Source organism: Prionailurus bengalensis, chromosome A1 (genome assembly GCF_016509475.1).
Source record: "Prionailurus bengalensis isolate Pbe53 chromosome A1, Fcat_Pben_1.1_paternal_pri, whole genome shotgun sequence".
NCBI lineage: Eukaryota > Metazoa > Chordata > Mammalia > Carnivora > Felidae > Prionailurus > Prionailurus bengalensis.
Genome location: NC_057343.1, coordinates 195,581,498 through 195,607,958, shown reverse-complemented (window position 1 = coordinate 195,607,958; position 26,461 = coordinate 195,581,498). Strand labels below are relative to the sequence as shown.

The 26,461-nt window shown below is 37.8% G+C and overlaps 1 pseudogene; it reads right to left on the bottom strand.

The window, feature by feature from the left end:
- LOC122479982 overlaps positions 1-23,720 on the bottom strand; it is an 83,960-nt pseudogene extending 60,240 nt beyond the window's left edge.
- Positions 23,721-26,461: the final 2,741 nt, after the last annotated feature.

The following is a 26,461-nucleotide window of genomic DNA, read 5'->3' as shown; positions in this document are numbered from 1 at the left end:
TCATATGTTTTTCTGATATGCTGTCTGCTTAAAGTTGATTTATAGGTACTTTAAAGATTGTTCATCTGTGTAGACTGTTGAGTCAGGTCAACAGAATTTGAATGGGGTGAGGTTGGCATATTATCTGCCCCATAGGAATTTTTATTTGGATATATCACCTCATCTTCTCTGGTTTGAAAAGTATAAACTTGTGTTAATGTCTGTGAGCACTCACATACTTAGCAGAGAAGACCAGTCCAACAAAAAACCAGGGAAAATCCCAAGACTCTGAGCTGACTTATATCCATGTTTCTCCTCCTTTTGGGCAGACTCTCTGTAGAGACATGGTAGCTATGAATCTGTGGCCTCGTCTGGTATAAAACTGCTTTCTAATGAAAGGCCTAGAGCCAAAGACCTCATTTCATTTCCCCCGAGCCTTCACAGATGGAAGTTAGGATTTCTATTTCACAAAGCAAAAGGGCATGCTATCGGAACTATGGTCTCTGCTTCTCTACTCAATAAAGCAAATTCAAAATCTAATGTCCCCTGCTGCTGACCTTGTTACATTGGCTGTGTTTTTTCATCATGGTTGTGTCTCCCTTTGGCTGTGTTTAACTCACTGAAGGGCCAGACACTTGCATGCATGGGAATGATACTACATGAAGCCTAGTTCTGTTGGATGCCATAAGAGAAAAGGAATCTGCAGAGATGCTGGGAAAGATGTAGGGCTACCAAAGTAAGGATTTAAAGACTACTATTTACCATTCTGGACTTTCTTTTTATGTCCTATACAGGAATGAGTGGCCACTAGAAATCTATAGATCTGATACCTTCTATCTTTATAAATGAGGAAACTGAGGCCCAGCAGATAACTTGCTTAATTTTAAACAGTAACTGGCAGAGGTAGAGCCAAAACCTAGATCTCACCTGAGAGCTTTTTTATAGCCTTGGTTATATTTTTTATTTACCATATTATCATTCGTTTGGTTACAGATCAGTGTTTTTTTTTCCAAGTTTCTCCAGCTACGATCACTAAGAAATTTGTATCAGGAACTCCTTGTGTGCCTGTTGGAAGAAGACTCCTGAGTTTTGCTCCAGGGCTATCATTTCCTTATCTTTGAAATTGGAAATGTTGCATTTTCAACATGTACTTGATGTGATTTCTGTGGAATACAGTGTTTTTTTCCTTCTTCTTTTGAAATATACTACTTCTACTAATGAATAATAATTTAAACTTACAGAAAAGTTGCGAATATAGTACAGAGAGTGCCCCTGAACCCTTCATCCAGCTTTCCTTAATAGTAACATTCTATAAAACCATATAGTACAACTAAGAAGAAATTGACATTGGAACAATATTATTAGCTAACCATAGACTTTATTCATATTTCATCAGGGGTTTTTTTGCTACAAATTTTTTTGCTTTAGATTATAATCCTATATTTTACATTACAGTAGCTGAATCCTCACTCTGAAGGCATTCTGAAGGGTTAATTCAAGCACTGCTATGACTAAAATTCAGGCTGCAATTAAGTACTGCTTAATAATGCTGCAGACTCAATCAGCCAGAAACCAAACTGGAGACATAAAAGATTTAGTCTTGATCCCACATTTTACTAATGGAGATTCTGCATCCCAGAGAAGAAATGCAATCAAATAGTGAAAAGATGGGAACTGAGTCCATATTATTTGACTTTCTTTATTTATTTTCTTCACATTACTTGTAATTTTTTTTAAATACATGCCTTTGCTTATGTTTCTCTCCTTTATTCTCAATGTGAGGATCATGGACAGTTTTTTTTTTTTAAAATGTGTCCACAATCTCCTATGAGTCTCTCATCCATAAGAGGAAAATGAAAAGTCTCATTTACCCCAGTTTTAGGATCAGAAAACATGTTCAGTGAAGGAAACCAATGTCCCGGAGGTCCTATCGTGAATATATAGCTGAACCATATCCACACCTCCACAAGCTGACTCCTGAATCAGTGCTATTCCGCAGTATACCACACGCCTCCATTCCTGAATTTATGCACTCTGTGCTGAAATGAATATTTTGTGTATTCAAATAGAACATTTGGAGGAGTGAGTATTTATACACAGATTCAAATAGGGCACCTAAATGGGGAGATGTTGTGAACCTGGCATATTTAGCGATTATAAATGGGAGACATGGTTGTGGGAAGTGAACAGACATGAATTAGTGTGAAATTCTGCACTTGGCAGAAAAGACTGGAGAATTCTAAGGTTTTTGTTTTGTTTTTTTCATTTAGGCACTTCTGTCGTTTTCTGTCCTAAGAAAGAATGAATTGAGTAATTCCTATGAATTTTGTGACTGCTCACAGGTTGACATGGTTCTGGAAAAAAAAATTGTTCATGGGAGAATGAATATAATTTAAGACACTGTCATAAACACAGCCACCAGCTAAGTTGTATTCAGGAAAGATCAAGTTTGTAGGGGAGGAAAACTTTCCCTTCCTTTCTAGGTTCTTTGGCTGATCTAATAATTAAATTGGCATAAGACAGAGTAACAGGAGAAAAATTTAGTTTTGTATGTATGAGAACCTAAAAGATAGGGGGCTCAAAGAGAGGCATTTGAGGCTTACATGCCATCCTGAGCTGAGGAGAAGGGGTTAGGGTCTGGGGCTCCTAAGGGAAGGAAGACAGACAACAGGAAGGTGGGAAGAGCAAACATTTGGCAAACAAATGTTTGTCATGCAGTGCAGAGACAGTGGAACAAACAGGCCCCACTTGGGCTTCCCCCAGCTTACCACACCCACCCCACACTCTTTGTACTTGTTTCTGGTGCTAGATGAACCAGGCACTAAAAGGAAAGGTAAAAATTCTTCTGACTTTTTTGGGCCTTGGTTATCTTCATCTTGAAATACTCCACATGCCAAAATGGCTCATTCTGGGGCAGCCTCTCTTGAACCCTATCAGGTTTTATTCTTGTTTTAACCACTGAAACCAGTTTTTTGTCCATAAGCAAATCATTTTTTTTTTTTTTGCTACTATGCCTCAGTCACTCCAAATGTGAGTGGGGGAGTTAGAATAGGTGATATCTTGGCAAAGCAATATCTATGATCAGCCATGGGGGATGACCATGGAAGGAGTTGGTGAGTCAAGCCCTATCTGTACTGTTGGTTGATGGAAGTGTATTGTCATGAAGAAAGTCACCATCCTTTTTGTGTGTAGTCTAGGATTCCCTAGGTCTTGCTTTATGACTGTTTCCTCTGATAGCTTCATCAGAGTCTTAACAAAAGCCAATTATATGATTTTTATTAATTTATATAAAACCATAACTGGTATAGAAAGTTCCCCCCTGCTCACCTTCCAGCTTTGTCTCTGCTCTAGGCTTCTCTTCTGAATTCCTGTGCTTCCTAGGTTTCCAGGACTGGGTATCTCAATAAATAGAATGAAAAGGCTTCATCTTCTTTGAGGCTCAAGATAAAAAAATTTGGCAAAGTGGGCAGCCTTTTGGGCAGAACCATATGAAATATTTATCTATAACATCTAAAGGCCTAAGTGTAGAAGGCTACCTTGGCAAGTTGTGGAAAAAAGGAAATGTGGCTTTCATGCCCTGAATCTGTGTATTTCTATACCTCTGCCCCTGAGTAACAAACACAGGTTAAGAGGTTGCCCTGCCAATAGGATTTGCCTCCTAATAGGGGAAGTTAAAAGGCCCATCATCTCAGAAAATACATCTTAAAGATGTATTTTTACCTTTAAAAGGTAAAATTTCTGAAAGGTTTCTGGGGTTGTGAAAGATATCGTTAATTGACCTGGACATACCCTAAGTCCATCCATATGAGGCTTTATTTTTCACTGTATACTTAAGGAAGCCTTGGGAGTTATCTTGGAAATTTTAGTTACACTTGAAAAACATGATAAACAAAAATGGGCTATTTGTTTCCTATATTACCCAACTTTTCAAACCAGGTCATAGTTGCAGCTAGTTGTAGTACCAGAATTTTCCTACTGGAGAGTCTTCGATGGGCTAGAAACCTGGTCTTGATATGACATACTGTTTTGACTTATATACTTATTTGGAGTAGCTGGAGTAGAAAGTTGCCTTGCCAAGGATGGAGGCAGGCATATATATCACTTATTTTGACCTTTCTTTAAAGTGATGATGATATTAAGTTCAAAGATGGGGAATAAATTTTGAAGGTCACAACAGAAGTCAGTAAAAGGGCTTAAAAACCAAATCTCAGATCCTCACGAAAGCAAATCTTTTCCTATAAAGTAATTAATTAACCTCAGTTTCAGTAGGAGAGAATCTCTGCTTTCTTAGGTGAGTACTCTTTTTCCAAGGCCAGCTCATCGGTACTGAGTGCATTGCAGCCATATTGATTTTATAGACCACCTTATGCAATTCTTCAAGATGTGAGTGAGTGTGTGTGTGTGTGTGTGTGTGTGTGTGTGTGTGAATTTTTTAATTTGATTTGAAGTTCTTAGCCAACGGTATTTTGCAGGTATTTTGAAGGAAAGGGTGATTTCTATTTATACTTAGACTCATATATATTTTGGGAGTTAGAAAAAAAATCAAAAAAGGAAAATTATGTTCTAAAATCATAGAATATCAAGGTGTTAAGTAAAAGGAAAGTTGAGTAGTACGAGTGGATTACTGAAGACTAATGAGGCAGTCAGGCCTCATCTTAGGAAAGAGTTAGGCTCTCAAATCAGCATGTGAAAAAAAACTCAGTCTGGCTATCACTACCCTTAAAAATACTCTAGGCAGGTAACATAATACTACAGAAGTCCAACAGGACTTCTGCCAGGTACTATGCTCATAAGGGGAATGATGTGTGGAATTATGCTATCTTGATCCCTTCTCTCACTTGCCTCTTCACTGCTCCTCTTTGCTTTCCTAGAAACAGTCTAACTGAATTTACCTAAATGGATGTAACCTAGAAGAACTTAAAATCCAGGTTTTTTGACTTAGACTTAGAAAATCCAGTCTGATATTTCTCAACACCCCAAATTCTTATTTCCCTCTTCTCCCTTTCTTCCACACACATTTAGTTTGTGCCTGTATATACTAGAGACTACAGAAAGTGCTGAAGCGAACCAGACAGAGTCTTACTCATATGGAGTTTTTAGACTTACATGGGGAAGAAACTAAAAACAAAAAAACGATTGCTGATCTATTTATTCTGCAGAGAGCATATAGAAGTCCAGAGCACTATGAAACCATATAATAAAATAACCTAATCACATAAGGCTCAGTTTTGCAGGAGTAGAACTCATGCTACTTAATACCTATGAAACCTTGGACACATCACTTAAATGTTTCAACTTCTGTTTTCTCAACAACTGCATTAGTAGGTTGTTGTGGATTTCAACTGAAGAAGGTATGTAGGAGTACCTGGTCACCTGTTATTGGAATATAAATGATCTGTGCTGTTGTTTACCATCTATCTTGTTTCTGTATTTGCATTATGCTGTTCCAGAACTACACAAGAGAAAGAAGATATGGATTTGCCTTTTGCTGCTTAGAAAATTAGATTGGTTCAGAGAAATAATAAAGAGATAGTATTGTGGGACTCAAAGAGTACATGTTACATGAATTCAAAGAAGAGAGAAATGCATCAAGATGAGCCAGGAATATAGGGCAGTCATCAAATAGTTAACTGAATTTTGTGAGTTTATCTAGAGGGGAGAATAGGTAATTTGGGGTGTTATAGGGTAGATATGGGTACAGGTATGAAAATGCTATCATATTGGACTACCCTATCATGGGTATGGTATGAAGACATCAAAGTCAGCTGAGCAAACCACTATGGGGCCAGAGTGACTGGGTTTCTACTGTGTTGGTATTTCTCCCCACAACTCTAAAACAACAAAATGTCCAGCTTCCAATTACCATTAAAAACATGTTTTATTGGGGCGCCTGGGTGGCGCAGTCGGTTAAGCATCCGACTTCAGCCAGGTCACGATCTCGCGGTCCGTGAGTTCGAGCCCCGCGTCAGGCTCTGGGCTGATGGCTCAGAGCCTGGAGCCTGCTTCCGATTCTGTGTCTCCCTCTCTCTCTGCCCCTCCCCCGTTCATGCTGTCTCTCTCTGTCTTAAAAAAATAAACGTTGAAAAAAATTTTTTTTTAAATAAAAAAAAACATGTTTTATTAATATAGTGTCCTTGTTAGTAAATGCATACGAGAATATTTTTTCTACTGACATCCAACCATCAGTTCTGAAGCCACAAGAAGCAAGTCTGCCACTTCTTCCTGGGATAATCTTGCCTTTGAAGACAGAGTCCATGTGTCCTTTCCTTCTCATATCTCAAGTTTGTTTGTTTCTTAAGAATTACCATACTAGTCCATAATTCTGTAATTTTAAAAGTAGGTGGAAACAGTTCTTGAAATTTTTATAAGTTCTATAGACCATGTAACTGTTCTTAAGGTAAAACATCCTCCTTTCTGACCATCAAATTTTTTTCACTATTCAAGGCAGAATTCTGGTACTCATGATAATGGCGCTTTATAGTAATCACACGATCTGCAAAGGTATTCAAAATTCATTTTAAAAATATTTATTTATTTTTGAGACAGAGACAGAGTGCGAGTGGGGGAGGCACAGAGAGAGAGACACAGAATCTGAAGTAGTCTCCAGGCTCTGAGCTGTCAGCACAGAGCCTGATGCAGGGCTCGAACCCACAAGCTGTGAGATCATGACCTGAGCTGAAGTTGGACGTTTAACTGATGGAGCCACCGAACATCTAATCAATCAGTATTTGCTGAACTAGGAAGCTAGACACTCGTCTTCTGAATTGGTTCCTTTCCTTCAAATTGTACTTCCTCAGTGTGGAAGTTCTCAAGACTTCCTACATGAAAATCTTTATAATAATCAGCTTGGAGAAAAGTCTTTTTCTTTTATTTTAAGAACCAGAGGTACCTGATTGAAATAGGTTTGGGGCCAGCAACTGGACAGGAAAAGAAAATAGTCTCCACTCAAGTGGTTCCTTTGATAGCAGCTGTATTTACTGGGGAAGCTGATAGTTATTTGTTCACCAAGGTTATTACAGGCATCCAGTCACTCATAAATCCTATCCAAAGAGAGTGCTTTCTTTCACACCATGGGCACTCTACTTCAGAATTTATCCTGAATCCTGCCACTTCTCTCCATCTGCACAGTCATCTCATCCATGCTACCATTTTCTCTTACCTTAATGTACTGCACCCATCTCTTACCCAGTTGCCCCCAAACAATTCATTCTCCACACAGATCCATGATATGAATGATCCATGATATGAATAAAAGTAAAACTAAAAACAATAAAAATAATATAAAGAATAGAGAGTAATGGCTGTCCCTAATGTAGTATTTACTATGTACCAGATCCCATTTTTTAAGAAAATGCTTTATTTTGATATAATTCACATATCACAAAATTCACTCCTTTAAACCGTACAAATCATCAGATTTTAGTATATCCACAGAGTTATGAAATCATCACTGGTAATTGTATAATATACTTATCACCCTATAAATAAAATCTTGTACCCATTAGTAGTTACCTCTCCTATCCCACAGTGTCTGGCAACCATTCATCTTTCTGTCTTCACAGATTTGCCTAGGTTTTGCCGGGTATAGAATTCTTGATTGGTATTCTTTTTTTAGGTTTATTTATTGTTTTGAGAGAGAGAGAATCCCAATCAGGCTCTACACTGTCAGAACAGAGCATGATATGGGGCTCGAACCCACGAACTGTGAGATCATGACCCGAGTTGAAATCAAGAGTTGGATGCCTAACTGACTGAGCCACTTAAGTGCCCCTTGATATGTTTTGAGCACTTTGAATATGTCACTTCTCTTTGTTCTCACCTCCATGGTTTCTGATGTGAAGTATGCTCTTAATCTTATGAGGATGCTTTGTATGTGAAGAATAATTTTTCTCTTGCAGCTTTTCAAATTATACCTTTGTCTTTGATTTTCAATAGTTGAATATGATGTGTCTAGATGTGGAGCTATTTGAGTTATCCTTCTTGGAGTTCATTAGCATTCTTAGATGTATAGATTAATATTTTTCATCAAGTTTGAGAAATTTTTGGCCATCATTTCCTAAAATATTCTTTCTGTCCCTTTTGCCCAAAGCATCTATCAAGGAGAAATTAAAACATATGTCCACACAAAAGCTTTCACACAAATGTTCATAACAGCATTATTCATAATAGTCAAAAAGTGAAACAACACAAATGTCCATGAAATGATGAATGGATAAACAGAATGTGGTATATCCATACAGTGAAATGTGAAATATTACTCCACTATAATAAGGGCTGAAGTACTAGTACATGCTCTAATATGTATGAACCTTGAAAATATTAAACTAGGCTGAAAGGAGGCAGGCAGAAAGGCCCCATATATATAATTCCATATATATATATATATATATATATATATATATATATATATATGAAATGAAGTACAGTATATTCTTTAGCATCTAACAGCAATTATCCTTTTTCTAAAGTAGCACATCACAGAAGAATAAACCATCATTGTGCTGAGTCACTCACTTGCAATATACCATGTAACTGATGCTAATAGAGATGCCAGTCACACATAACAGGAAAGTGTGAAGCTCATCAGTGAGATGTATAGTGAGGGACCAACACATAGTAAGGGGCATATGAAGAGATCCAATGGTACAAGGTTTTGGGACTTAGGCACAATTCAAATCCTGACTCCATTCCTTACAAAATTAATATCTTGGTTAGAAAGTTTTTAACTGATCTATGACTTTTTTTTTTTCATTTTTAAGATGAGTATAATTACAAAATGCTGAAAAATGACCAGGACAATTGAGTGAGATAGCTTATGTGCTATTCTTGGAATATAGCAAGTACTCAGTGTAAGTTCATGGAGGAATTTCAGTGCTAAAAGAGACAATATCACAGTAGGAACTCTCAGAAATGGCTTGCTGAAGGAGCTTGAAGGTCCAGCTAATTACTATTGTAGAAGGTAGTACGTGTTAAATGTCAGAGAATGGCACAGGTGATTTGTATTATTGTAAAGACAGTGTAGTTGACATAATTTAGCATAACAATTTAGCATAACACTAGGGTTTGAATGTTCTAGGTCTACAACTTAATAACGGTGAGATTTCAACCAATTTTCTTTTTTGCTAATCTGGTAAAAAGGAAACTAATTTCCTTCTCTCTTAGTGTTACTAAAATTACACAAGTAAGAACACCTATAAAGCACCTACTACATGCCTGGTACTCAACAAATTCATTACAGGGATTTATTGGAGAAAAAGGAACACTTCAGATCCAAAGAGCCAGGAAAGGGTTATTTAGATGGTAGAACTGTTATAACCCCTAACCAACAATTGAACAGTTAGCTTTTCACAAGCGTAGGGCATTCAAGATGTGACAACTTGTTAAAGCTCCCACACTACCTGCCCTTTACCTGAGCACGACAGTTGCTCTCTCACTGGTTGTCTGATTCTGGGGTGATACCCATTGAAAGGAGAGGTCATTCAGTGATGGTTTCGATCACAGGTTTTCAAAATGGAATGTCTGCATACTGAGTGGTGGCAACACGGAGGCTTGGGGGGAGGGAGTTAGAACTTATATTCACTTGTATTTTAATATATTGGTTTAAGTATTTAAAATTTTTGTATATGTTTATAATATACATTATATGGGGTCTGTATGGATTCATAAATATACTGAGCATGCACAGTTAAAAATTACTTACTGAAGACAGTATGCAACCAAATTTTGGGAACACTGGTCTAGATATCAGCCTGATAACTCTCCTGATAATTCATGTTTCTGCTCCTGTCCCAGTGGTAATGGAGAAAGTACAGAAGGAAGGTGAAGCAAACCCTCTCTCGTAGTTTTAAGGATAGGTAAGCAAGGTTCTAAAAAGTGTGACGACCTGATCAAGTAAAGGAAGGAACAAAACGAGGAGTCAGAGTCTCCCATGAAGTCTTGTTTTCCTTGGTGGATGTTTGGGGATGGAGGGTAAGAGTATGTCCCTTGATATGGTCACAGGATGGGAGGGGTCATAACTAATTTTTTGTTCATTTGTATTTTTTCTACTATACAACCCTGGCAGAATTAAATTATACAAGGTCCCTCTAAACCCTTGCTGGAGAAGCTAGTGATAAGAAAATTAATCATCTCTTCTCCTGCCAGGCCTCTCTCTCATGACTCTGGACGTCCTCAGTTGATTCTGTTTCAAACATGTAATTTCATTGAGTAACAAATGTGCAGCACACTCAGGTCACGTGGCCCCAGGTGCCTGAAGGGAGTGCAGGTTTCTCTGTGGAATCACCTTGGGAATCACTGAAGCATCTGTGAAGTCATTCTTGTCAGGCAATGTTTCTTTCTTTTCCTTACCCTGCAAGGGAAGGGGAGTTTGGAGGTCTGGCTAGGGAATCTGTCTCCATTGAGAATTCTTTGCATTTGAAGAAGACAGAATCCCAGGAGTCACTCAGTCTATTAACTCTCATGGAAATGCTTATATGGCTTCCACCAGTCATTCATTGAAGGCCCAGTCTTGATTTTATGCTTAAAAGATATACAGATAGTAAAACCTTTGGGCAGCAGAAAAGTCCTTGTTTATTGACCTTAAGGAAAAGGATTTGAAAAAAGAGAAAAAGGAATAGTGTGTTTTACAGATTAGATTATTAGGAGGAAGTATTGCCCCTAAGCAAATGTTATATTCATTAAAAATGTAAATGGACTTCCACCATCATTCACTCTGAGTTCTCTCAGCCTCCATTATGTAAAATCAAATGAGTTTTTATACTGAGAAGCTGTTCCGCTCACAGCAGGCTATTCTTTTCCCACACACTGATAGTTGTCCTGCTTCAGAATCCTCTTGGTCTTTCTGTCAAAAAGAAGGCCTATGCTGCATGGTGTATCCAAGGCCAAATCAGTAGGATGGGCACATTCACATGTGGGAGAGTCCCATCAGCATCCTGTCAGTTAATGACAACTTTCTAGTGCCTCTCTCTGAGGGAACCAAGTATGCAGAGGGTAAAAAGGCCAGCAAAGAGAGTGCTTTAATAAGGGACAGATAGTTAAAAAGCAACGGATTATGGGGGCATGGCTTCAGGTAAGCTGGCAAGTAATTCAAATGAGAAGCAATGGGGTAGACCTAACAGTGATAGAAATGTGAGGGAGAAGGTAGCATGGTGAAGAAGAAAGAGCAGAAAATTAAAAATCTGGAAGTTGGGTGCTGGCCTAGGGTCAGCATTGGCTGTCTGTGTAAATTTGTTCAAATCATTCTATCCTTTGCTTCTTGGTTTTCCTGTCTGTAACATGAGTGGTTTGGATTAACCAACTTCCAAGGTTTCTTCCACCTAAAGTACTGTTCTGGGCACAAAGGCTATGCATTCCACTTTCCATTTGGCTGTGTGTCTATGAATACATAGAAGGTTCCAGGCCTTCTATTCTAGGTTTCCATATACCTTGTATTTATAGTTTTCTGTCTGTGAAAGAGACCCTCAGCACCCTTATTTATAATCTGTGGCCTATAGAACAGATATGTATAAGGTAGACAAAGCAGTTATTACCTGAGACCTGGATGTCCATGAATTTAAACAGGGTTTCAAGGCAAGGGATTAAGGAAGAAGCACTGCCATGGAAAGAGGGGATGATTATCTAGATGTCTGACTTTGGGAGTATCCTTCAAGCATGAAACAGTATGGTGGTGATGCTTGCCCTGTCTGAAAGCACAAGGCACAACTAGAATATCATGTTAGGGTGTCTTCAGTACCAAATCTCATATTATAGAATGCATGTATTGCTAGTTTCAATGGAGAATTTAACTCTCTGGATGCCTGTTGCTTTCACAGAGCCATTCCCACAGTTGTCTTTTCAGCCAGCCCAGAGAGGAAGCGTAATGCAGTGATGGAGTCTAAATCCCAGTTTGAATCTTGGCTGTGTCATCTACCAGCTCTTTAAACATGCACCATTCTGGACCTCAGTTACTATACCTCCAGAACAGGAACCATAATAATAGTAAATGTATAGGGTTTCATAAGGAAAAACTGAAACCATATATGTAAATTACCTATTTCAGGACCTGATACATAGTAATAACATAATTTAAAAAGAAGTTACTGTTCTAATATAGTGCAGAGCCAACCTTAGGTGCCACCTTCTCAATTAAGGCACTTTTTATTACTTTGACCCATAGAGATCTATTCAGTCTCAAATGATAGCAGTTAATATTTTTACAGCCTAATTTAGCTCTTGCCTACTCACTGTCTTGGAATAGTCTCTAATGGAAAAACTTTCCAATCACATAATAAGTTCTCTAGTGACGGAGGAAGAGCCAGAGACAAGTTAAGTGTCTTAGTCAAAGTGAAGCAGCTAATACATGGTTCAGTTCTTATTTTCTGGCTCCAGGGCCACTCTGCCCCCACTGTTTCTCAGAACATTCCTCCACTGCTTGAAATGAGACCTGGTTGAGTTTTCTCATAGGTGGCACTAAGGAGAGAACACTTGCCTGGGAGTCGGTGATCCAGGCTTGGGGGATGTCACCACCAGATTTCTCAACGAGTTTGTTGTGGGTATAGGGGTCTGGCCCTTTCCCTCTCTGAGCCTCCATTTCCCTACCTTTAAAATAAGGTGCTAGTGTTAGTAATCAATAAGAGCTTGGGTGGTTGGACTGGCACTGGCCCCGTCCTGGTGTTGTCATCGTCTGTGCAGTACTGAGAAAGGTGTTTAACTTCTCTAAACTCAGTTTCTTCAGGTAAGCTGAAGATACTGATACCACATCCCATGAAGAACTGGGAGGGCTCAATGAAATGGTGCATGTAAAGTACTTGTCACAATGCAGGGAGTGTGGCTGTGATTTTTGTTGCTGTTGTTGTTATCCTTAACAATATCATAATCATCTCTATTAGCTTTTATTAAACGGTGGTAAAGAACATAGGCTCTACTTTGACTTTAAAGCCAACTCCATGTTTTATTAGCTATGTGACTTGCCCTTCTGATTCTTAGCTTATTCATTCCTAGAAGGGGGATAATGATAATGCCTACATTAAAGGGTTCATGTGAGCATTAAATGAGGTATTATTAAGTATTTTGTATATTGTCTAGCATGTGAGTATTCAAATATTAGCTGTCATAAGTCATAATTATAGTATGTATTCAGCCATAACTTTTGTGAATCCCTACTTACAAATTGAAGCTTGGGAAAGAAATCAAACTTATGCTATGAAACTTGGTAAAGACATCTGTGGGTAGGTGTGGAGTAAATATCCTCATATGTAGCCTTACAGATATCTGTTTACAGCCAGTGCAGTGGCCTTTGAAAGAAAACAAATGGGATGTAGCAAACTTTCAGACTCCTTTCCTAGGACCTGTATCTTGGCAGTGACGTGTGTGAACTTCTGAAGACCAGCTGGCTAAATGAAGGCCTGCTGACTTTCTCTCCACCCCAATCCTCATGTTAGCAAACGGAGGAAAAACACACAAGAGGGTATTCTAGAGTAGGTGTAATGAAGCCTGAGACCCTATAGTCAGTAATGAAGTGCAACATTGATGAAGATGTTCTGGGGAGAATAAGGGAGACAGGGAAGTAATGGTCAGTAGGAAAGAATGTTCTTTGCAAAAGTACTTTGTTTTGTTTTTTTTTAATATGAAATTTATTGTCAAACTGATTTCCATACAACACCCAGTGCTCATCCCAACAGGTGCCCTCCTCAATACCCATCACCCACCCGCCCCTCCCTCCCACCCCCCATCAACCCTCAGTTTATTCTCAGTTTTTAAGAGTCTCTTACGGTTTGGCTCCTCCCTCTCTAACTTTTTTTCCCTCCTTTCCTTCCCCCATGGTCTTCTGTTAAGTTTCTCAGGATCCACATAAGAGTGAAAACATATCGTATCTGTCTTTCTCTGTATGACTTATTTCACTTAGCATAACAGTACTTTGTTTTCATTAAGAGGGACCTCTGATTAAATGTGAGTCTTATCACAGAATCCTAAACTCAGGGAAGGAGGATGTGGCAACAGCCCCATTGGGTCAAAGGACATGCTGTAGTAACCAGAAGCCACTTTCTTTATAAACTATATCCTAGACCTAAGAGTCAGGCATACCTGGGTTCAAATCTATCACCAATTCACTGTTTGATTTGGGACAAATGATTTCCGTTCTCTGTTTTTCTCATCTATAAATGGGAGATGTGTTTGGTTGTTTCTACCTTACTGTTGATAAGAGATTTTTAAAAGATGGTGGTAAAGCACTTAGTTCAATGTATGGCACTTGGTAATCACTCAAATGTTAATAAAGGTAAGATTATCCTCTTTTTATAATTCTCTCTTTGTAACTGCAAGGCTAGAAACCCCCCCTTTATCATTCCTGAATCTTAGTTTCCACTTATATGCAATAAGAAACCTAGACACAAACCAGCAGTATCTTCCAAAGATCGCCATGTAAGGTGTCTGTTTCAAGCAATAACCCAAGAGACAGGGATGGAAGAAAACAACTGTTCCCTGAGATCTTAGTTTCAAAGGTTAGGGACATGATAAAAAATACCATATTCTCCTTTAGTGATACATTAGTTTTTCTAAATCTGTATTTTAGTTCTGCATGGCCCTTTGGAAGTAATAAATTTACCAGACTTAAAAAAGAACATTGAAATAGGAGATGCCTCTGCAGGTTTATGATGTCAAGTAGTCATGTGACCTGAGGCAGATGTTCATTTTCCCCACTGGTAAAATAGGGGAGCTTATTTCCATGAATTTTTAAGTTCCCCATGAGGTTTGAAGTTTTTCAAGGAAACTTTATTTCCTATAATTTATTCTGAATTTATCTGATTAGAGCCTTAGAGTTCTATTAGCTCAGGTTTCCATAACAAAATACCATAGGCTGGGTGTCTTAAACAACTGGAATTTATTTTTCACAATTCTGCAGGCTGGGAAGTCCAAGATCAAGGTGCTGACTGATTCAGTTTCTGCTAAGGGCCCTGTTCCTGGCTTGCACATGGCTGTCTTTATCCTGTGTCTTCCTCAAGGCAAAGAGATCCAGAGAAAGTCCTCTGGTGCCTTTTCTTTTAAGGGCACTAATCTCTTAGAAGGGTCCCACTCTAATGGCCTCCTTTTAAACTGAATTACCTCCCCAAAGCTCTGGCTCCAAATGAGGATTTGGGCTTTAAGAAATGAATGGAGAGGTGGGTACAGTTTGGTCTGTAAGACAGTGAATGTGGGAAGATGGCTTTTGAAATTTTTCTAGGTCTATTCATGTAACACAAAGTTACTGAGCACTTACCAAAATTCAGATACTGTTTCAGTCACTGGGAATATAATAACAAAACAGGCAAACTTTATACTCTTGTGGTGGAGTTGATATTCTAGTCAGTTTGATGTGTAAGATATATGTTTGTATTTTCTATAAACATTCTGATATCATTCATGGGGAATTGAATTGGTGACTTCCCAAGGAGCATGGTAGTAACCTAAGCATTTCTTTCCACATAATTAAATGAAAGAATTTTAATTCCTAGGGATGCTGGGTTGTTCTTTCTTTGAAGGAGCCAATATCCCTAATTTATACTTGGGTTTCATAGGCATTCATGAACATGATATTAATTTTTAATATAAGCATTGGATTTATAGGCAGGAAATTTGGGTCAGAAAAAATTTTTACTCAGAAAGTGTGGCTTTGTTTTTTACTAGTAGATGATTTTGGTCAAGTTACTTTAATTTCTGTGGTTTCAGTTTTGTGTGGTTCAATTGGATTTTAAAAGCTGTGGGTTTAGACCACTAATTTTTATTACCAGAATCTGCTACAGTAAATTCAGAAATGAAAATGTTTACCATGCTTTTTTAATAAACATCAAATACATTATTGGATATGAAAGCACTTTCATAATGGTTTTATCTATCTGATTACTGAGCAGAGTGAAAGTGTTGCAGGTGGCCACTCCTTTTACCGTTGTGGTTATCTAACAGTGCAAAACAAATTATCCCAAAATTTCATGTTACAATATAATTACTCATTACATTTCCAAAGTCTGGGAGTCAGGAATTCGGACATGATGTATCAAGGATGGCTTGTCTCTGTTCCCTTGCTTCCTGGAAACTGCGATGGAAGACTTGAAGGCTAGGAGCTGGGGTCATTTGTGCATTTGTTCACTCACATGTTCTGGTGGTTGATGCTAGCTCTCGGCTAGGTATCAAAGTTCCCTTCCATGTGGGCCTCTTTGCATGGGCTGCTTTGGGCTTCTTCAAGGGATGGTTGCTGGCTTCTCCAGGGCCAATGTTCTAAATGAAGAGAACGTGTGGAAACTGTATCCTTTTAAAGATCTGGTGTTGTGAATTATGTAGTATTACTCTCAGCATACTTTATTGGCTAGAATAGTCACAAGAGAGTCAAGGTCTAAGAGGAAGAGAAATACACTGTATAATTTGGTGGGGAAAGCAAGGTTATAGAAGAACATATGGGATCTGAAATAATTTCATGACTATGTTTTAAAAATCTTTGTTTCTTACTATTTATTTATTTATTTATTTATTTATTTATTTATTTATTGAGAGAGCATACATGTGAACAGGGGAGGAACAGAGGAAGAGGGAAAGAGAGAATATTAAGCAAGCTCTATGTCCAGTGAGGAACCTGATGTGGGGCTTGATCTCATAACCATGAGATCATGACCTGAGCCCAAATCAAGAGTCAGATGCGGAACTGAGTGAGCCACCCCAGCACCCCTTCTATGACTGTTTTTCAAAAAATATAATCAGCCTCAGTCAATCCTTTGGCCATGGTAATTCATATCTTTCCCCCATATGTGCAAAATACATTAACCTTTCCATCAATGTACTCTCACCAAAGTCTCCCCCCCCCCCCCGCCCGCCCCCCATTACATTTTCAGGCTCAGGTCTGAAGTCCAGGATCTCATCATCTGAAGCAGGTACAAGAGTGGGTGAGGTTCCTTGGAGCTTCTAAGGACAGTTTCTTTTGATTCAAAGAAGTGTGGTCTGTAGACACAGTTTTATTCCCTACAAACATCCAACATACCATGGTGGAATTGGCATAGGATAACCACTAAAGACACTTTGATTTAAAAATGAGAGGATAGGGGGTTCCTGGGTGGCTCAGTAGGTTAAGCATCTGACTTCGGCTCAGGTCATGAGCTCATGGTTCGTGGGTTCGAGCCCCCCATTGGGCTCTGCACTGACAGCTCAGATCCTGGAGCCTGCTTCAGATTCTGTGTCTCCCTCTCCCTCTGCCCCTTGATGGCTCACTCTCTCTCTCTCAAAAACAAATAAACATTAAAAAAATAAAATGAGAAGATAGGAGGCACAAATCAGTCACTGGTCCATAGGATTTCTGTAATCGAGAGAGGCATATTTTGCAGCTTCTTTGATTGGTTTTCAGGACTACTGTCTGAGAATGATTCTCTATGGCTCATGGATCTGCCCTGTGAGTCATGCTTTCATTTCCATAAGAAATGTCTAGCAGTGTTTCTCTCAAAACAATTATCTCATAAGTGTTACAGATTTCCTACTGATCTTACTTGGGTTAACTCACTCAAACAAAAGCCACAGCTACAAATATCATTGAGATAAGCCCTTATCTACCTCAGACTTCTTGTTAGGCTGCAGGGGAAATGCCCTTAAGATTCTTAGAAATCCCACACTTAAACAGAGAGGATCTCTTCCATGTACTCTTAAGATCTTTAAAGGGACTTTTTCTTTCTTTCTTTCTTTTTAAATTAAGGTAAAGTTAGTATATAACATTATGTAAGTGTAAGGCTTACAACAGCATATTAGACATATATATTCCTTGCAAAGTGATCCCCTCCAAAAGAATAGTTATCAGTTGTCACCATACATTTGACCCCCTTTGCCAGTTTTGCCCCTTAGCACCACCCCTCCCCTCCGCCCCCCATTTCTTTTCTTTTTTTTTTTTTAATTTTTTTTTCAACTTTTATTTATTTTTGGGACAGAGAGAGAGAGAGAGAGAGAGCATGAACAGGGGAGGGGCAGAGAGAGAGGGAGACACAGAATCGGAAGCAGGCTCCAGGCTCTGAGCCATCAGCCCAGAGCCTGACGCGGGGCTCGAACTCACAGACTGCGAGATCGTGACCTGGCTGAAGTCAGACGCTTAACCGACTGTGCCACCCAGGCGCCCCCCGCCCCCCATTTCTTATGGTAACCACCAATCTGTTCTTTGTGTCTTTCAGTTTGTTGTGTTGCTTTGTTCAGTTCTTGTAGATTCCACATAGGAGTGAAGTCTTAGTGTTTTTGTCTTTCTCCTTCTGGCTTATTTTACTTACCATAATACCCTCAAGGTCTATCCATGTGATCCTAAGTGGTGACATTTCACTCTTTTTTATGGCTGAGTATTCCATTGTGTATATATGCCACATCATCTTTGTCCCTACATCTATTGACGGACACTTATATTGTTTCCATAGCTTGGCTATTGTAAATAATGTTGCTGTGAATATCAGGATGCAGATATCTTTTCAAACTAGAATTTTGTATTTTTCAGCTAAATACCCAGAAGTGGAATAGCTGGATCACGTGGTAGTTCTATTCTTAACCTTTTTAGCATCTCCATACTGTTTCCCATAGTAGCTATACCAGTTTACATTCCCACCAGCAGTGTACGGGTTCTCTTTTCCCCACATGCTCTGCAGTGCTTGTTATTTCTTGTCTTTTTGATAATAACCAACCTAACTGGTATGAGGTTTTATCTCATTGTGGTTTTGATTTGAATTTCTGTGATGATTTGTGATGTTGAACACCCTTTCTTGGACCAGTTGGTTATCTGTATGTCTTTTTTGGAAAAATATCTATTCAGATCCTCTGCCCATTTTTAAATCAGGTTATTTGCTTGGTGTTAACTTGTATGAGTTTTGATGTATTTTGGATATTAGTCCCTTAGTGGGTATGTGATTTGCAAATACCTACTTATATCCAGTAGGTTACCTTTTGTTTGGGTGATGGTTTTCTTTGCTGTACAGAAGCTTTTCAGCTTCATGTAGTTTGTTTTTGCTGCTTCCTTGTCTTTGGTGTCAGATTTACAAAAATATCACTAAACCAATGTCAGGAGTATACCACCTATGTTTTGCTCCCAGAATTTTATGGTTTCAGGTCTTACATTTAAGTCTTGAATCAATTTTGAGTTAGTTCTTGTATATGGTGTAATATGGTCGGTCTAGTTTTATTTTATTTATTTATTTTTTTGCATGCAGCTGTCCAGTTTTCCCAATACCATCTATTGAAGAGATTATCTTTTCTCCATTATATGTTCCTGGCTCCTTTGTCATAAAGTATCTATATATGTGTGCTTCTATTTCTGGGCTGTTAGTTCTATACCATTGATCTTTGTATCTGTTTTTATGCCAGTACCATATTGTTTTGATTACTATAGCTTTGGATTATAGCTTGAGGTCATGGAGCATGATACCTCCCTCCTTGTTCTTTTTTCTCAAGGTCACTTTTGCTATTATTTGCGATCTTTTGTGGTTCCATACAGATTTGTGAATCATTTGTTCTAGTTTTGTAAAACAATGCCATTGAAATTTTGAGAGGTTGCACTGAATCTGTAGATTGCTTTGGGTCAATAATAGTGATTGTTTCGATTTATAAGTATAGAATATATTTCCATTTCTTTGTGTCATCTTCAATTTCCTTCATCCATGTCTTAATGTTGCCAGTGTAGAGATCTTTCACCTTCTTGGTGAAATGTATTCCTAGATGTTTTGTTGTTTTTGTTGGAATTGTAAATGGGATTGTTTTAATTTCTCTGCTAGTCTATTATTAGTGTATAGAAATGCTATTGATTTCTATAGATTGATTTTGTATCCTGCAATTTCACAGAAATCGTTTATTAGTTCTAATCATTTTTTGGTGGAGGCTTTAGGAATTCCTATATAAAGTATATGCCATCTGCAAATCATGACCATTTTACTTTCTTTCTGACTTAGATACTTTTATTTCTCTTTCTGGCTTAATTGGTATGGCTAGGATTTTAAATAAAATGTTTTTTTTTTTTAATTTTTTTTTCAACGTTTATTTATTTTTGGGCCAGAGAGAGACAGAGCATGAACGGGGGAGGGGCAGAGAGAGAGGGAGACACAGAATCGGAAACAGGCTCCAGGCTCTGAGCCATCAGCCCAGAGCCCGACGCTGGGCTCGAACTCCCGGACCGCGAGATCGTGACCTGGCTGAAGTCGGATGCTTAACCGACTGCGCCACCCAGGCGCCCCTTAAATAAAATGTTTAAAAAAAAGTAGCAAGAGTAGGCATTTCTGTCTTGTTCCTGATGTTAGAGAAAAAGCTTTCAGCTTTTCTCCATTGAGTATGAAGTCAGCTGTGGGTTTGTCATATATAGCCTTTATTATGTTGAGGTACATTTCCACCAGTCCTACTTTGTTGAGAGTTTTTATCATAAATGGATGTTGAATTTTTGCTTCATCTATTGAGATGATCGTATGATTTTTATCTTTCATTTTGTTAATGTGGTGCATCACATTGATTTGCAGATGTTGAACCATCTTTGTATCACTGAAATAAATTCCACTTGATCATGGTGTGTGATCCTTTTAAGGTACGGTTAAATTTGGTTTGCTAGTATTTTATTGAGTATTTTTGTATCTATATTATTCAGGGATATTGCTCTATAGTTATCTTTTCTTGCAGTATTGTCTGGTTTTTGTATCAGGCTAATACAGCCTTATAAAATGAGTTTTGGGAGTACTCCCTGTTCTTCAATCATCTTCAAATATTTGATACATTTCACCAGTGAAGCTGTCTGGTCCTGGACTTTTGTTTGGAGGTTTTTGATTACTGATTCCTTATCCTTACCAGTAATCAGTCTATTCAGATTTTCTATTTCTTTATGATTCAGTTTTGGAAGATTGTGTGTTTCTAGGAATTTGTCCATTTCTTCTAGTTTATCTAATTCGTTAACATATAGTTGTTTGTAGTAGTCTATTTGATACTTTATATTTATGTGGTATTAGCTATAATTTCTCTTTCATTTCTGATTTTGAGACCTCTCTTTTTCTTGGTTAGTCTAGCTAAGATTTGAAAATTTTGCTTACATTTTCAAAGAACCAACTCTCAGTTTCTTTGATCTTTTTAAATTTCTTTTTTAGTTTCCACTTCATTTATTTCTTCTCTGATCTTTATTATTTCCTTCCTTCAACTAACTTTAAGCTCCATTTGTTCTTCTTGTTTGAATTCCTTTAAGTGTACAGTTAGATTGTTTATTTGAGGCTTTCCTTGTGTCTTGATGTAGGCTTATATTGCTATGAACTTTCCTCTTAAAACTACTTTTGCTGCATTGTAAAGATTTTAGTATAGCATATTTCTGTTTTCATTTGTCTCTGTGTATTTTTTGGTTTCTTATTTGGTTTCTTTGACCCATTGGTTGTTTAGTAGCATATGTTTAATCTCCACATTTTTCTCTTCTCCTTTATTTTGTAAATTATTTCTAATTTCATACCATTGTGGTCAGAAAAGATGCTTAATATGATTTCAGTCTTGCTAAATCCATTGAAACTTGTTTTGTGGCCTAACATTTCATCTATCCTAGAAAATACTCTGTAGGCACATATGATGTTGTTTAAGGTTGGTGTTTCCTAATTGATACTCTAATTGATCTATCCATTGACATATGAAGAATATTAAAGTCCTATACTCTTATTATATTTCTATCAATTCCTCCCCTTAGGTGAATAGGTTGAATTACCCCAACATAAGTAATAATATTTGCTTTATATATTTTATGCTTCTGTTTTGGGGACATACATATTTACAAATGTTATATCTTTTTGCTGGATCTTTTTGACCCTTTTATCATTATGTAATGTCCTTCTTTGTCCTTTATTACAGTCTTCATTTTAAAGTCTATTTTTTCTGATAGAAGCAAAACTACACTAACTTTCTTTTCATTTCTGCTTGCATGAAATATCTTTCCTCATGCTTTTACTTTCAATCTGTGTTTGTCCTTACTTCTGAAGTGAGTCTCTTGTAGGCAGCCTATAGATGAATCTTGTTTTTTTTTTAATCCACTCAACCACTCTGGGCTTGGATAGTTTAGTCCATTTACATTCAAAGTTATTATTGATAAGTATGTAGCTGTTGCCATTTTGTTAATAGTTTTCTGGCTGTTTCCATAGTTCCTCTCTGTTACCTTCTACTCTTTCTCTCTTCCCTTGTGGTTTGATGGCTTTCTTTATTGTTATGTTTAGAATCCTTTCTCATTTTCTTTTATTTATTATGACTATTGGCTTTGTGGTTACCATGAGGTTCACATATAGCAGTCTATGTATATAACAGTCTATTTTAACTTGATAGCAGCTTAAATTTGAACATATCCAAAGCATTACATTTTTATTTACCCATCCATATTTTATATTTTTGATGTCACATTTTAAATCTTGTTATTTCATGTATCCCTTGACTAATTACTATAGTTTTAATTTTATTTTTTGTCTTTTAATCTTCATACTTGCTTCTTATAAAGCTTTTTATAAATACTTCTTATCAAGTATGTTTTTCTACTTTCTTTTCTTTCTTTACTGCATATTTACCTTTTCCAGTGATATTTTTACTTTTGTATGTTTATTATTACTTAGTTTGTTTCTTTCAGCTCACATAAATCTCTTTAACATTTCTTGTGAGTCTGGTTTAGTGGTGATGTACTCCTTCAGCCTTTGCTTATCTGATCTCTCCTTCAGTTCTGAATGATAACTTTGCCAAGTGGGGAATTCTGGGTTGGAAACTTTTTTTTTCCTTTCTCTATTTAGCACTTGAATATGTCACACCCCTCTCTTCTGATCTGTAGTTTCTGCTGAGAAATCTGATAGCCTTATGGAGTTTCCCTTTTAAGTAAAAAGCTATTTTTCTCTAGCTGCTTTTAAGATGCTCTTTTTCTATTTAACTTTGGACATTTTAATTACAATCTGTCTTGGTGTGGATCTCTGGGTTCATTTTGTTTGGGACTCTCTATGCTTCCTGGGCCTGAATGTCTGTTTTCTTGCCCAAATTATGGAAATTTTTAGCCATTATTTCTTCAAGTACGTTTTCTGGCCCTTTTTCTCTCTCTTCTTCTGACACATGCAAATGCTATTCTCCTTGATGTTGATGAAAAGGTCTCTTAAGGAATCTTCACTTTATCGTATTTATTTAGTTTTTCTTTTTGGGTGATTTCCATTGCTTTGTCTTCCTGCTTGCTAATCTTTTCTTCTGCTTCATCTAGTCTGCTGTTGACCCCTATAGTGTACTTTTCATTTTAGTTATATTCTTCAGCTGTATAACTGCTGTTTGAAGCTTTCTTATATTTTCTGGGTCCTTGTTTAAAGATATCACTGTGTCCATTGATTCTTTTCCCAAGTTAATGAGCACTTTTATGACTATTACTTTGAGCTATCTGGTAGATTGCTTATCTCTATTTCATTAATGACTTTCTGAGGTTTTTCTTGTTCTTTGTTTTGCAACATATTCCTACATCCCCTCATTTTTCCTGCCTCTCTGTGTTTGTATCTTTGTATTAAATGAAGTAGCTGTCTCCCAATATTGAAGAAATTGCCACTGGAAGGCTGGGAGTCTGTCCAGTGCCCTCAGGGTGGTAGCCTGCCAAGTTCTGTCTCAATGTTTTAGTTTTATGGGACCCAGAAATGTAAGCCCCCTGGACAGACATTCACAGATGTCCCCTGCACAGATGTGTACACCTTCTGGTCAGGCAGGGTAGGGGCTGTGGTGGAGGAGTGCCAGCCCAGGGCAAACCTTTTCACTGAGTCTGTCAAGGCAAGGGCCATGGTAGAAAATCACTGGGCTAGGGTGAGGCCCCATTCTGGGTCTTTTGGGTAGGGGCTGTGGTGGATGAGCACTAGGCTGGCTGTAGGGCAGGACTTCAGGGGGATATAGGACAGGGTGAGTGGCACTAACAAGGAAAATTGAGAGCATCAAAAATGGCACCTGCTAGTGCCAAGCTAACAAGGAATAAGGAGAGTGAAAAAAAAGCACAAAAACAAGCCTCCCCCCTCCCGAAAAACATCTGTTAGATCCTCTGTTCCTAGAGAAATATCCAACTGACTATTGGTCCTTTGGTATACTCCACTGACTAGTCAATGAATCTTCCTTACACACTACCCAAGCACTTCTCAAGCTACTGCCTCTACTATAGGGATTCATAGTGAGTGAGCCAGCTCACAAGCCCTTTAGGAGTGGACTCTTGGTTTTTTATAGCTCTCCTGATCCCCCAGAGGTTATCACCACTGGATTTCAAAGGCAGTCATTTTGGGGGTCCTTTCCACTGCAGGTCCCATGGGCTGTGGTGTCCATTATGGGGCTTGGACCACTCACTCCTCAATGTGGAGCCACACATTTGTGATGTCTCTTCCTCTTATGGGTAATGGTGGGAGTCCAGGAAATACCACTTAGCTGCCCCTTTTATTCATCTGAATGTGGTCTCCCTCCCTCCCTCCCTTCCTTTTCTCCTCTCTCCCTCCCTCCCTCCCTCCCTCCCTTCTTTCTTTCTTTCTTTCTTTCTTTCTTTCTTTCTTTCTTTCTTTCTTTCTTTCTTTCTTTCTTTCTTTCTTTTCTTTTCTTTTCTTTTCTTTTCTTTTCTTTTCTTTCTTTCTTTCTTTCTTTCTTTCTTTCTTTCTTTCTTTCTTTCTTTCTTTCTTTCTTTTCTTCCTTCCTTCCTTCCTTCCTTCCTTCCTTCCTTCCTTCCTTCCTTCCTTTCCCCCTGTGTTGTGGAAGAGCTATTCTGCTAGTCTTAGGTCTTTTTTAGAGAAACTTGTTATATGTATATTTGTAACTGGTGTGTCCATGGGAGGAGGTGAGCTCAGAATCTTCTACACTGCTATTTTCCTTAAATGGACTTTTATCTGTTTGAGATACCACCTCATTATTGTTTTTTTTTTTCTTTTGAGATCTTAAAGGATTTTAAAATCACACACTTGACTTTATCTTTAGATCATGTTTTCCTGACAATACCCCAGATCTGATCTCTTCAACAAAGCCGTTTATTAATTTTAGCCTCATTTACCATCTGGGGAGGCTGAGAATGAGAAACACTATTATTTTCAAACCCAGAAAGTCCTGGCTCCTTTATATTCACTAATCCTTCCTTTAGAATTTCTCTGTTTTCTTGCATTTACTCTAGGCTACTGTAGCAGCCTGTACTACCGGGTGGCACCTTTAGCAATCTGCCCAGAAATCTCCATGGCTCAATTATCCAAACCATTGAATACAATTCTATTTCCATGTTATCATAGGAGACCATGTTTCCAAACTTCCCACCACTACATAACAAGTGTCTTGTTTCTTCCAACTTGCAGTAACACTTTCCCTTTCCTTTAATCTCCTACTTAAAATCTCCTTGCGGGTTGTCAAGGTTCTGCAGATAGACTTATTAAGATGCTTTACATTTTCACTAATACTCTCCCCTGTGTTTTTGCTAGTCTTTGCCCACCACCAAGTCCTAAATACACTACCCTGGTTGTAGATATTTTTGTAATGGCAGTATACTTACTTCCAGGTGTGAAAATCTATTCCAGCAATTTAATGCTATATAAAAAATTACTATGAAACTTAGGATAAAATATATCTATTTATTTTGTTCGTGGATTCTCCAAGTTAGGTATTTAGATAAGTGTAGAGTGATGGGTTTGTCTCCCCTCCATGACGTTTGGCTCTCAGCTAGAAGATTCATTCTGAGGACTGGAATCATGTGAAGGCTTGTTTGACCCACAGGTATGGTGATTAATGAAGGCTGTTGACCAAGACCTTAATTACTTTCTACAAAGCCCTCTGCATAGGATCATTTTGTGTGGGTAAATGTGGGTATCTTCACAGTATGGCATTTGCTTTTTCAGAGCAAGCATCCCAAAAAGAGGGATCCAGGTGGAAGCTGTATTCTTTTTAAGACCTAGCCCCAGAAATCACATAGCATCCCTTTACTTTCTTAGGTAGAAAATTCACAAACATTCCCAGACTTAATGGGAAATAAAATAGACTACAATTCTTGATGGAATGTTGTAAGGTTCTGGAAAGACATGTGGGACTGAAAACATTACTGTAGCCATTTTTAGAAATTACAATCTTCCTTGCTATGTTTTATTAACCTTATTTAAACATTCTTGGTTTTAAGAAATAATTAAACTTATACATGCAAAATGAAATGATAAGAAATGAAAATGAAAATAAGACAAAAAATGCAGTGTGAAAAATTAAAAGGTCCTTCTCTTTTTTCCTCATCAGAGTATGTACTTTGGTTAACAATTATATAGTGACTAAATTTAATCATTATTCACTGTGTGCAATCTTTCAAAAATGTTATGCATACACCAACATATGCATACAAATATTGCATTCTATTAAGTCTACATATATTTGAGTTATAAAATCCTTTCTCATTTATCCATAGTGACAAGATTAGAAATAAAATAAACTTATGGGTTTTTTTTGAAAGGTTTTATGAATCTTTTTCTTCAATACATCTGCTATGAGAATGGATTGTTTAAACTAAAATACACCTCTATTTCCAATTACA